Source organism: Piliocolobus tephrosceles, chromosome 10 (assembly GCF_002776525.5).
Source record: "Piliocolobus tephrosceles isolate RC106 chromosome 10, ASM277652v3, whole genome shotgun sequence".
Lineage (NCBI taxonomy): Eukaryota > Metazoa > Chordata > Mammalia > Primates > Cercopithecidae > Piliocolobus > Piliocolobus tephrosceles.
Window position 1 is genome coordinate 75,184,352 of NC_045443.1, and position 13,504 is coordinate 75,197,855.

The following is a 13,504-nucleotide window of genomic DNA, read 5'->3' on the forward strand; positions in this document are numbered from 1 at the left end:
TTGTTGTTGTTGTTGTTAAATGTGTAGTTTCTTTGTTCTCTTTGTTCTCACAAGTGGATAAATGCCTTCTGAAGTACGGCACAATCTTTGTTCTCACAAGTGGATAAATGCCTTCTGAAGTACGGCAACATTTTTAGATGCATTTCTCTTATATGTGTGACCATCTGTGCACAGGCAGTGTCTTTTCTAATTATGTTGTACATTGTATAACCTGCATTGTTCATGTGTTTATTTGGTATTCATATACTGAGTAATAGAATCTGTTCAAAATCAATAAAATCACCCTGCTTGCCACTTGTCAAATGCAAGTGTTACCACATAGGCAATCACAGTAATTTTGTTGCATGTTTTAAGGTTCATGCATAGGACCCTGGCCATCTTGTAATTGGCACCAGTCATTGGTGATTTTGAAAGGAATATGAAAATAAACTAGATTTGAACAATTTTGATTTAGGGATTTAAAGACAAATTTAATTTAGAAACCTTTCAAGATCACTTTAATCAAGTTCCAAAATAGAATTCAACTACATTTAAATTGATACATCATTGATTTGAACAGGAAATTAATTTTCTATATTACTTCATAAGATTTTTCAAAAGAGAGCCTTGCTTATTATATTGTTTCTACAGTGTTTTTAAAGCCAATAGAATGTTTCATTATTGTTAGCTTCACTGAATTTTATTATTCCTTAACTATTTTACTCTCTTGTAGGAGATCTATGTTTGTGAATTAGCTAAGAGATCTGGAGTAACTAATTACATAAATTTTTTTGTATATTCATGTCAGTGTATAGGTGACATTTACGACAGCAAGTCTAGGTCATTGTTTTGGAAACTATCCTAGTTGGTATTACATATATCCATCCCATTCTGGAAGCATCTGGGTATGTAGCTGCATGGCAGCCCTCTCCATGCCCTCTTGTAAAAATCCTTTAATGGTGTGTTATCAGTTGTGTTATAGAAACCTGCTTAAAAGGTTTCATGAATCATAAAACATTATGAAGGCTCTTAAATTTTTAAAATAGTATTTGGAAAGGGGAATTCCCCAGAAATCCTGATATTTTCTACTTCCTTCTCTGCTAAAATCATTTTGAAAGAACATAATGGTGTCATAACCTGGGCTGAAGGAGACTTCTGACTTCAGTTTTGCTACCAAATCTGAATTCTTCATACTCCAAAGTTCTCTGATCTCTTTGAGACCCTTTGCCAACAACTTTGGCCTCAGTTCTGTTCTCTGTTGCCTCTCAAAATACCACTGTCTGCTGTTTGCTCCATAACTCCAAATTTGTTCACTGAACAAAACCTAATTGTGAAAGGATCCCCTGAAATCTAGGTTACCGTGACAGTTACATGTGCTATGAAGATGAATGATCAGTTTCAAGGAGGTGCCTGTGAAGCACACACGCTGCTGGAAGAGAAGTCCATTACAAAAGAATATGGTAGGTGATGCAGAGACTCACAAGAGCACAAAAGCAGCAGCAGATGACTATCTGAGCCACTCAGTTAAAGTGATTTTAAGCTATTTATCAGGAAGCCAAAAATGAAAGGGGCCATCCGAATGAAAGAAAGAACATGAACAAAGACATGCAGTCCTGAAGGAACAGTAGGTATTGGAGAACAACTATGGCTAGAGCCTAGAGTTCACGTGGGGATGGTGAGAACTGAGAATGGAAAAGTAGAGAAAGTAAAAAGTTGAAGAAAAGGAAACGAAAGATCATTGAAGTTAGGCATGCAGACTGGGAGTAGAAGTCAGAAAAAGAAGCCTTGAAGAATCCAACTAGATGTGAAAAGAATACTGAGATCAAAAATTAGAGAACAGGGACAGACAAGCAAGATAAAATTATAACACAGAAACAAAAAGAAAATATATATAATAAAAGAGGGGGGTCAGTGGTAAAATTTGCAGGAGGGACATGAAACCAAGTAAGAAATGTGAAATTATTGTTGAATTTCAGAGCAAGATCTGTCTCAGCTGATGGGGATGGGGGAGAGGCAGAAATTGCCATCGGTTAAGAAATTTAAGGGATATGAGCAAGAGGAGATATTGAATATTCAAATTTCTTGACAGAGAAGAGAGAAAGGACGTGGCAAAAGAAGACTTACCCAGGCTGTCTAGTTTTTCCCCTCCCAGCTAATTAAAAAAAAAAAAACTTAGCTCACATGTATCACACTAGGGAAAAGAAGGAGCTGGAGGAAAAGGAAGACCGTGAAGAGACAGGAAATAGAAGAGATTATAATTACTTTAAAAGAAGGTGTGAAAAATCTTTCAGTTCCTTTCACACATAAACACTACCTTTTTCTCTCTCTTCATTTCCTCTCCAAGCAAAACTTAACTCCCACTTTGGACTCTAAGTCACCAACAAAGCTATTCTTTTTATCTTAGTCTCAGAACTTGACTCACACTTTCTCTAGTGGCTGGCAGATTTTATTTCCCAATTATCTTGGCCTAAATACACATTCATCAACTTGCTGTCTAATGGGGATAATGGCCAAGGGAGTGTTTTTAATATTAGAATAGGATAATTTTAGCATTTAAAATGTATTGATAGGTTTGTATTGAAGAAAAATACAAGGATAGTTACAGGGAATCTGACAAGTCACTTAAATTCTCAACTTCAGTCTCTTTCAGTTTTTTAAAATGGTGATCTTGACCAGATCACATCTAGGGTTTATTCCAACTTAAAAATTCTAGGATTCTAAAAAATAGGCAATCAATTTTTTTTAAATTTTTTATTTATCTTTATTTTATTTTATTTTTTGAGATGGAGTCTGGCTCTGTCACTCAGGCTGGAGTATAGTGGTGTGATCTTGGCTCATGGAAGCCTCCACCTCCTGGGTTCCAGCGATCCTTCCTGCCTCACCCTCCTGAGTAGCTGGGATTACAGGCACCCATCACCACACCCAGCTAATTTTTATATTTTTAGCAGAGATGGGATTTTGCAGTGTTGGCCAGGCTAGTCTAGAACTCCTGACCTCAGGTGATCAGCCCACCTTGGCCTCCCAGTGCTGAGATTACAGGCATGAGCCACTGCACCCGGCCAATAATTTTTTTTACAAGGGAAAATTGGCTATTAAGAAGTGCGATGGAAAGTCAGAGAGTCAGAGAGGTAGGCCCAAACCTTGTCTACTTGTATGATAGTTTTGTATCCTTATCTAAGTTACTTGATCTCACTAAGTCTCAACTTTGATCTTTCATAATGGATAGACTTAGGATTTCCTAAAGGATTGTTGTGAAAATCATGTGAGATAATACTTGTAAAACAGGCAGTTCAAATGTGATGTGTGATGGATTCCTAATGATGTTATAGGATCCTTAGGGTATCACTTTTCCAGCTGGAAACCTCTGTGGCCAGTGGCGCCTTAGCCTGAGTTTTGCTAGGGCCCACAGGGCTTGTTCTACCCACTTGGCCTGATAGTCTGCATTTGGCTAGCACTACCAGCCCAGTTCCCATGCCTCTGAAGACACTGAAGCCAGGGGTGGAGTGGCAAGAAATGTGTGAGTAGGTGAGTGTGAGGTCCAGCCACTGCACACAGCCAAGCACACTAGTCACTGTGGTGGGGTGGGCAGCTCCAGGCACCAGCACAGACACTGGCTCTGTGTAAGCATGTGGCTTAATCAGATGCATGGCAAGCGGCTTCAGCTGTGGGCACCTGCCTCTAGACACAGTGGCACCCAGGAGCTTGGAGACACCAGAAACTTCAGAGCGCCAAAGAGGGGTCAGAGCCCTGGCTCAGGGAGCACCTAGGCCTGAGATTCCCAAAGGGCTGCAGCTCTTTTTTCCTTCTCATCACCTGCAATGTGGTGAGCAAAGGAGGTGTGTGTCAGCCCTGTTTGTGTTACAGCTCTTTCAGTTGCACCATTTGGCAGGTCCCAAGTTCTTGTCCCACATCCAGGAAGAACAAGGTATGCAGAAAACTGGAGGGTGAACAAGGTGAAGAAGTGCTTTATTGAGCGACAGTACAGATCTCAAGAGACCTGAAGTAGGTAGCTCCTTTTGACAGGCAGGTTGTTCCGACGAGTGTGCAGTCCTCAGTGGAGAGGAGTCCAGTAGCACCTATCTACAGGTAGGTCATCCCATCATCTTCCTGAGTCTGGCTGAGTCTGGGGATTTTATGGACTTCAGAGGGAAGGAAGTATATGCTGATTGGTTCCTGGGTGGCCATGGGCAGCCTGGAAAAAGCACCATGAATTCTCACTGTAGGTCATGGACTCCATCTGGAACTGACAGTCAAACTATGAGGCTTCAGACAGTCCCTGGCTTGAAGGTGGGGTTTCACCAGGCACCTGACCCTTTCTGCCCAGGAGCCTGTCTGCCTCCTGCTGCCATTTAACATGTCATCCAGGGTGCCCAGGCTGTTTGTGTCGGAGGATGCCTTCAGGCCTGCACCAAGCTGCCGCTAGTGCCCCCTCGGCCTCTCTCCTGTGCTTAGCATCACCCAAAGACTGGAGGGGGCTGAGGCAGCAGGGGGCTGATGTGTTAGCAGCTCCCCAAGCATGTGCATGCCCAGCTGGGGCAAACACAGCAGCACCTGGGCTTGGCCTCAACTTTGCTCTGAAATCAGAGCAGGTGCTGGGAGTGGGGAGCTGCCAGACAGAGGGAACAGGCACTTTTGAGCCTGTGGGGGCAGGGGGGCTTCTGGGCCAGGAGTGCAGATGCTCAGACCCACAGCTACAGCTGAAGAGCTGCAACTGCACCTGGAAGGGTGGGGTTCCTGCCCTGCAAACTCAGAATGAGGAAGGCAGGGCTCCTACCTGTTCCTAGTTCCTGCCAGGTCTGTATAGTGTGCAACCCTGGCAGCACCTCCCCTACTGCAGCCAGTGTCTTCTCAGTGGCTGCTCCAGATGGGCCACCACAGCCATCAAGGAGTATTTATTACTCTCTTCTTCCTTAAATTAATTTTACTTATCAACATTGCCCTTCCTCAAAAAATAATAGTCAGGGCTTAGTGAATCTTTACTGTGAGTCATACATTAATCCTTTACATGAATTGATACATATTTAATCCTTGTAAAAAATCAAGGAGGCAGGTATTTTTTCATTGCCATTTTATAATTGGGAAAACTGAGGCATGGAAAGGTTCAGTAATTTGCTCAAGGTAACTTATATGGCATATAGCTGACTCCAAATTTAAATCAAGACAGGTCATTTGTAGGGTGTGTTTTTAACTACTACAATATAGTTGCTGCATGTTTATGAAATAATTCTTAGCCAAGACTGTGTTTGATGTAAATTACATTTGATATAAAACTCAGCCAAATATGACTTCCAACCTTTCAAATATAATTTCTAGTATAACCTTAGACATATGTAAAATGCCCATTTTATCAGTAATAGCTAACAGAACAGTACAGCTCCCAGAGTGGTCATGCAATCTGTCAGAAGCATTTTCTGATAGCACAGTAGTGACTGTACTTGAAAAGAGGAATGTTGATCTGTGTTGTGAAGTTGGCCCAATAAATACTTAGACATTGTAAGCTTTCTCTATACATTTTCTTATCCTAAAAGAGTAAATAGTATCAAACAAAGTCACAGGAATATTTGAAGATACAGTTCTGTATAACACAAGTTGTTACAGACTTATAAATTAGTAAATTTATAGTTAGTAAACTTAAATCATTAAAACAATTCAATAATTATCTCAAGTGGATTACTTTTGTAGTTTAATTAATGTCTTTGATGCTGAGGTATGAAATAAACCGCCATTATGGAAAGTCAGATTTGTCAACAAGGAAGTGAACAGTTACAGTTTTTATTATTAGACAGTACTTGAGCAGATCCTGTATTGATATCTTTTAGTTAACTAGGCAGTGAATATCATTAATTTTAAAAATTCATCTCTTTCTATTATGAGAAAGTGACTTATTATCAATAAGTATGTTTAGTGAAATGAATGTTTGACCAGGTAACTAGGATTTTTTTTTCTTTTTCAGATACACAAAAAGTATGTTAAATATATAGGGCAGACATTTCTATTTACAAAGTTAGAGAAATAAGTAAGATGAAAGGAATGTCTTTTTAGAAAAAATGGTGGCTTTTTATTTGGATATGTTGTATTTGAGATACCAGTAGGCATATGAAAAGGTAAGGCTAGAGCTCAACAGAATGCTTGGGGCTAGAGATCCAATTTTGTTTTATTTTATATATTTATTTTTCCCCCAGTGGTGTTGAAAACCTAGGGGGAGTGGTTCTTTACTTTATGAGAAGGAATAATGACACTGAGGAGAATATTCATAGGAGTGATGGATGAAATCCCAAATGAGGAAGCTAAGGTACCTGTGGCAGGAGAGTAGATTGTAAGCTTGCAATCTGAGAGGTATAGCACTTCTGGATGAAGAGATGGTTGAGTTAGAGACCTCCCAGAGGTTTGCTGCTGAAGTAGCCTTGGAGATGGATGTCATTGAGTTTAGGCATGTCATGGAACCAGGCCAATCAAAAAGTTGGCCTTCCAAGCAGCCAGAAGAATATTGTGCAGTAGGGATTTTTGCCTTAAGAGCTCTTTAGAGCTCTTAAGAAATAGACCCAGAAAGCTGAACTTGCCTTAGAGGCAGCTTGCCCCAGTGGTTGCCAAGAACATCAACTCTGAATAGTTTATGATAGACTAGCAATCACACACCTACACCACAGCTTTTAGAGCTTACCCAGCTGTTCCCTGCTTTTATATGAAGTCTAAAATGTAACCATTTGGATTTAGGTTATTTCAAAATATGACCAAGTATGAAAAATTAATAATATTTGATATTGGTATCTACCAATAACAGCTAATATTTATCATCCTTTTATAATGTACTAAACATGGTGCAAAGGATTTCAGTTAGACCTTATATCAACTCCAAATTTGATAACATTATTAACTCCATTTATAGATGAGGGCACTGGAGCTTAGAAGGGTTGTGTAGCTTGGTCCAGGTAACAGTGCTAATGAGTGACAAAGCTAGTATTCAAACTTAGACCTGTCTAATTTCTATGTCACACTGACTTGATATGTCAAGGCATATCAAGAAATTTGTGTGCTTTGTATGTTCTGAGCAACAGATTATAAAAAGTGAAGAATATTTCAAATAAAAAATAAGATAAAATTAATTTTGAAATATTTTAGTTAATTAGGAAAAAGCAATGACTTACCATCAAATTAAATATTTTATTAATAAACTTTTGACTTCAACTCTACTTGTCACTTTTTTATGAATATCTGTCTTTTTATAAGGATAAAAAATTCATGCTCAGAATTAAATTCATGCTAAGACTTCTGATAAATAGTGCTACCACTGACACTGACTTCACTGAGCAAAACTAGTAAGGAGATGCTAGTTAGCAGGTAAGGATTTTTATATTGTTTTGAAGCCAAACTTAATTTTTGGTTTGGTTATACTTTAAATTTCAAATTCTCCTTGGTTGGTTTGAGAGGCTCTATTTCTATGGGTAAACTCATGGTCACATGAGAACCTGTTTTAAAAAGAAATTCCTTGATGGCTCAAACAGTTGGAATCTGTGTTGAATTTTTACTGTGGTTTAGGATAACCGTCAATGGCCAAAATGTGCTTTTGGGACATGTATGTTACATGATATCACTCAGACCTGACTTAACGCACTAAACAGACTGCTAGTCTTTCCTACCAGCTGTTTCTCTCTCTTTTCATTGTTGGCATTATGACTTCTCATGAACAGCAGATGAATCTGGACATTTCAATAGCATATATATTATGCAAATAAATTGTCATATTGAAAAAAATAGCTTAGATTCTGAGATTCTGTCATCCCAATTTTTTAATCATCCTAAGTGACAGAAAGAGATGGGTGCTCTCACTGACTACAAGGACATCCAGTAACATATACATGACATCATTCTGTAAGATTTATTTGGTCGACATGCCCTTCAGTAATAAACAATCAGACATTTTGTTTTTCCCCAAAAGTGTTGATCATTACTGAATCATCTTTTCAGAACTCCCTTCACTAAAAGCATCGGTTTTTTTTTTGTTGTTGGTTGGTCTAGTGATAATTGCCACAGATAAAAAATGTATTGAAATGATTGTAGACAAAAGCGAAAGGGCTAGGATTGTTGGTACAAAAATCTCAAAAGAAAAGCAATATCAACAATAACATCTTCCGCTGGAAAACCTCTAATGTCCCTATTATTTGTAACTGTTATACATTTTAAGGAAAATCAACAGTAAATGATTTGCAGATATTTACTGAGTACTTACTAAGTGGTAGGAACATTTATACATGCTGGAGATATACAATCTCTGGCTCAACATAGTAGGAAAAGAATTCTTGTCCTGATGGAATTTAAAATTTAGTGATGGACTCAGTAAAAATAAGAGAAATAAGTAAAATACATAGTATATTAGATAATGATAGGACCTATGAGTAAATAGAGAACAGGAAAGGCAAAAATGAATGCTATTGAGGAGTATGGGGATTACAATTTTAATAATGTACATCTCATTGAGTAACCCTAAAATATGTATTTTGACAAATTTAAATGCAATTTTCCCAGTATACATAATATATAGTTTTGATGTATGCAGCCACTTAATTGTGTAATTACACTATTTCCTACTTTTTCATGTCAGTTAATCCCTGTGTTTATTTAATGGATAAAAAAGCAGTAGGATTTGGTGCATTCATAGGCTACTCTTCTGTATCAGGAGCTGCTGGATATTAGTATGATTATTTTAGTATTAATCACTATTATACTTTTTATTATAAAATTCTTTTTGTTATAAAATTCTATTTTTGTACTTACTTTGCCTGATGAACTCATAATCAGAAATTATACATGAGCTAAAAACGATTGTGTTTACATAATATTTTTACATTAATACTACTGGGATAATATGAATGAAATGGTTTCCTTTGAGGATTAAGTATCAGTTTATAGTTGTGATTTTTATGCCCATATAAACAGCATATGTAAATTGCCCAGCTGTTGAGACTAGAAAGAATAAACATGCCATCTTCAGACACTCAGTTAGTTATATTCTCCCAAATTAGGAAAGGCCCAATAGGAAGTAAAGTGCCTTCCATTATCCAATCCTTGCCTTCCCTTGATCCACTTCCATGAAGCAGTAGGATGGACTATTTTAGCCTTCGCAAATTGATGCTGATCATATCCCTGCCTACTTTTCTGTATAATCACTACTCAACAGCAATATACAATAGCTACATTCAAGGCACTTCTCAGAGGACATTATTCTGAAGTCACTTCTCCAAAATGTTCACAAAAAGAGCTGAAATGAGACAGGGTATTTATGGAGGATTCCTTGAAAGAGAGGCAGGATACACACCCCTCTAGATTGGGGATTATAATCTTAAAGGACTAGAGAGACCAAGAAAATAACAAAATTGAATTAAGGCAATTATGTGACCTGTGGCATGCTGGAGAGCAAGTACTTATCTAGGGGACTGTCATCCCTCAGCTCTGCAAAATACTTCTGTAGGTCAATTCCTGAAAGCAGATGAGCACTTTGCAACCCCGCATTTAAATACACTATAATCTCCCTCTGATTAACATGGGCTTGTAAAAGTCTATATACCCAAACTGTGTTATTCTAATCTCTCTTAAAATACATTTTTTAAGATTGTAATTGTAGTGTGAATTCAACAGTCTGTATAGTAGAAATTAGGAGATAAAGACTTATGAAGCCAAGGGTTCCATTTAGTATATTTCTGTATCATAGTGTTGTCTCTTGAGGACCCATTGGATAAATTTCTGTCTGGTCATAGTATGAGGAAGTTGTGCTTCCACTGTGAACAAATGGCTGACTTTGTATTAAGGATAAAATAAGTAGACATGGACATTACCATTTTATATCAGGAGCTAGTGGCTTTAGACATGGATATTCCACTTAAAAGTGTGTCATTTTGGGTGGGCGTGGTGGCTCACACCTGCAATCCCAGCACTTTGGGAGGCCAAAGTGGGCGGATCACCTGAGTTTGGGAGTTTGAGACCAGTCTAACCTACATGGAGAAACCCCATCTCCACTAAAAATACAAAAATTAGCCAAGCGTGCTGGTGCATGTCTGTATTTCCAGCTATTCAGGAGGCTGAGGCACGAGAATTGCTTGAACCTGGAGGCGGAGGTTGCAGTGAGTCGAGATTGAGCCGTTGTACTCCACTCTGGGTGACAGGAGCAAAACTCCGTCTCGGGGGCAAAAAAAAAAGTGTGTCATTTTTTGACTCTTTAAGCTGTATCTTGCAAAACTTAGTCTCACTTTATGACCAAGATCTAGCCAGTGGAGCTCATCTTACAATATATAGTTTGTCTTCAATTTCATTTCTGATGTTATCTTACCCTTTCCTCATTCATTTAAAATCTTATGGTAGCGTGTTAGTTTATCTTGTTTTATTATATATAAGTATGTATACCACGTTAGAACTTTTGGGAATAGGTGAGATTAAAAATAAATAGAAAAACAACTTCCAAAATGTAGTGATCAAAATTTTTTCTTCTCACAATGACGTTGCACATTAGTGTACTATGAGGTAAGTCAGAAATGACAATCTTTTTTGTCACTAAATATAATAAAGCACGATTCTTATAATGAGATTACAAATAGGACCATTGCTCACATTCTTGAGTGTGATAAAGGTAAATTTACATCTGGAGCTGGGAGTGGCATGTAAATAGAAGTTTATCCTTTGTGCATACGCATGATTGGCATGAGCCTTGTCTTGTCTTATTGTGCAGTGGCACAATGTCAGCTCATTGCAACCTCCACCTCCTAGTTTCAAGCGATTCTCCTGTGTCAGCCTCCCAAGTAGCAGGGATTACAGTTTTGTGCCACCATGACCTGCTAATTTTTTGTATTTTAGTAGAGATGGGGTTTCACCATGTTGGTCAGGCTGGTCCCGAACTCTCGACCTTAGGTGATCCATCCACCTTGGCCTCCCAAAGAAATGTTAGTAATTTTCTTTGGCAAAATTATATCTTTTCATGAATTAAAAAAGAACATTTTGTCTTTCCAAGGGATATAATCCAAGATCAGTGTTCATGCCATTGTCCTCAGAGCATGGCAAGGATTGTAGCCCCTATCTCCCTTAGGCCAAGAATTATTAACTACTGGGGAAGGCACAACCTGCTGGACCATTCATAGAAGCCCAATTAATGTGTTACTTAAAAATTCATCTGTCACATGTGCCTGACCAAGAAAAACAACAGTGAGAGCCAATGGGTTAAATTCTAGGTGTTTATTTACCTGATTTTACATTTGAAAAATGTAAAACATTTTAAAAACAGGTAAATAAAGGAATCAGCTTTAATTTCACATAAAAGGAAGATAAGACAATATAAGATAGATACATCACACATGAAAACTTCTTAAATTTTTTGGATATATGTTGAAGTCTTTCTGTATTTAATAGCTCCATACATTTTGATTGGTCACAGACCAATTGAGAACGTAACAAAGGCTGTGGTCCCTCTATAGGAAAACACACAAAGGCATAAGCAAACCTTTTTTTATAGAGTTTCTGCCAAGTTATTCAATTTTAGGTAACAAATTCCAGCAATTAACTATAGAGAGTTCATTTATTCATTCAACTTTTTGTTCAGTACAAGGGTGATCTTCTTATGAAGATCTGCATCTCTCTTGCCCTGTACCTCAAAACACACTACTATCTAGGCTCACTAAAAGCATGCTCTGTTACTGTACCACTGACAAACATGGTTTCTGACCAAATCTAAACAAATTAGAGAGTTTTACACTACTCAAACCATGATTAATAGGAACAAATATGCAGGGAGGCCGAGGCGGGCGGGTTACCTGTGGTTGGGAGTTCAAGACCAGCCTGACCAACATGGAGAAACCCTGTCTCTACTCAAAATACAACAGTTAGCCAGGCCTGGTGGCTCATGCCTGTAATCCCAGCTACTTGGGAGGCTGCAACATCTTTTCCTTATCTATCCAGCCCAGTAGTTGAGATTTTGCTTAGTATATTCTGATGCTTAAGCATATATTTAATAGGAAAGCAAGAATTAAGTAAACCATTATACATTTATTCAGTGAAATATTGTATAGTAACTTAAAATGATGTTTGAAAAAAATTAGTAATCACCTAGAAAAAAATACTTGCTTATAAACTAGTCTCCCTTTATCTGTGGGGGTCTTGTTCCAAGACCCCGAGTGGAAATGTAAAACTGTAGATAGCACCAAACCCTATATATTTGTTTTCTTTTTTTTCCATACACATACATACCTATGATAAAGTTTAATTTATAACATAGGCACACTAGGGAATTAACAATAATAACAAAATAGAACAATCATAATAACAATATACTGTAATAAAAGTTATGTGAATTCGATCATTCTCTGTCAAAATATCTTCTTATACTATGCTCACCCTTCCTTGTGATGATGTGAAATAGAATGCCTACATCATGAGATAAAGTGAATGGAGTAGGCATTGTGACATGTTAGGCTGCTATTGACCTATCAGGTGTGTAGCATCTGCAGTGTGGATACACTGGACAAAAGGATGATTCACATCCTGAGTGGGACACAGCAGGATGGGCCAAGACTTTATTATGCTACTCAGAATGGAGTGCAATTTAAAACTATTGAATTGTTTATTTTTGTAATTTTCTGTTTAAGATTTTTGGGCTGAGATTGACCATGGATAACTGTACCACAGGAACTGAAAGAGTGGATAATAAAGTAGACTGCAAAATAGTTCCATCAGTATAACCGCAACTTCAACAAATACTACACAAAGAGGGGAGAAAAGACTAGAAGGCACCTCACCAAAAATGTTAGTAATTTTCTTTCTTTTTTTTTTTTTTGAGATGGAGTCTTGTTCTGTTGCCAGGCTGGAGTGCAGTAGCACGATGTCAGCTCATTGCAACCTCCACCTCCCAGGTTCAAGCGATTCACCTGTGTCAGCCTCCCAAGTAGCTGGGACTACAGGTACACACCACCATGACCGGCTAATTTTTTGTATTTTAGTAGTAACGGGGTTTCACCATATTGGTCAGGCTGGTCTTGAACTCCCAACCTTAGGTGATCCACCCACCTTGGCCTCACAAAGAAATGTTAATAATTTTTTTTGGGAAAATTATAAGTTTCCTCCCTCCTTTCCTTCTTTACCCCCTTGCTCCCTTCCTTCCCTCCCTCCCTCCCTCCTTCCCTCCCATCCTTGCTTCTTTTCCTCTTTCTCTCCTTTCCCCTGTTTTGTTTTCCAGATTTCATAATGAAAATGCATTTATAGGCCGGGCGCGGTGGCTCACACCTGTAATCCCAGCACTTTGGGAGGCCGAGGCAGGCAGATCACGAGGTCAGGAGATCGAGACCATCCTGGCTAACACAGTGAAACACCGTTTCTACTGAAAAAACATACAAAAAGAATAGCCGGGCCTGGTGGTGGGCGCCTGTAGTCCCAGCTAATCAGGAGGCTGAGGCAGGAGAATGGCCTGAACCCAGGAGGCGGAGCTTGCAGTGAGTCCAGATCGCGCCACTGCACTCCAGCCTGGGCAACAGAGCGAGACTCCGTCTCAAAA

General features: G+C 38.6%; 1 long non-coding RNA gene across 1 annotated transcript in view; it reads left to right on the plus strand.

Moving 5' to 3' along the window:
- The first annotated feature begins 10,534 nt into the window (after positions 1–10,534).
- Positions 10,535–13,504, plus strand: part of LOC111543941 — an 8,037-nt gene continuing 5,067 nt past the window's right edge. The window contains exon 1 of the long non-coding RNA XR_002731993.2: positions 10,535–10,597. This is a non-coding gene — a long non-coding RNA (uncharacterized LOC111543941). The remainder of the gene's footprint in view (positions 10,598–13,504) is intronic.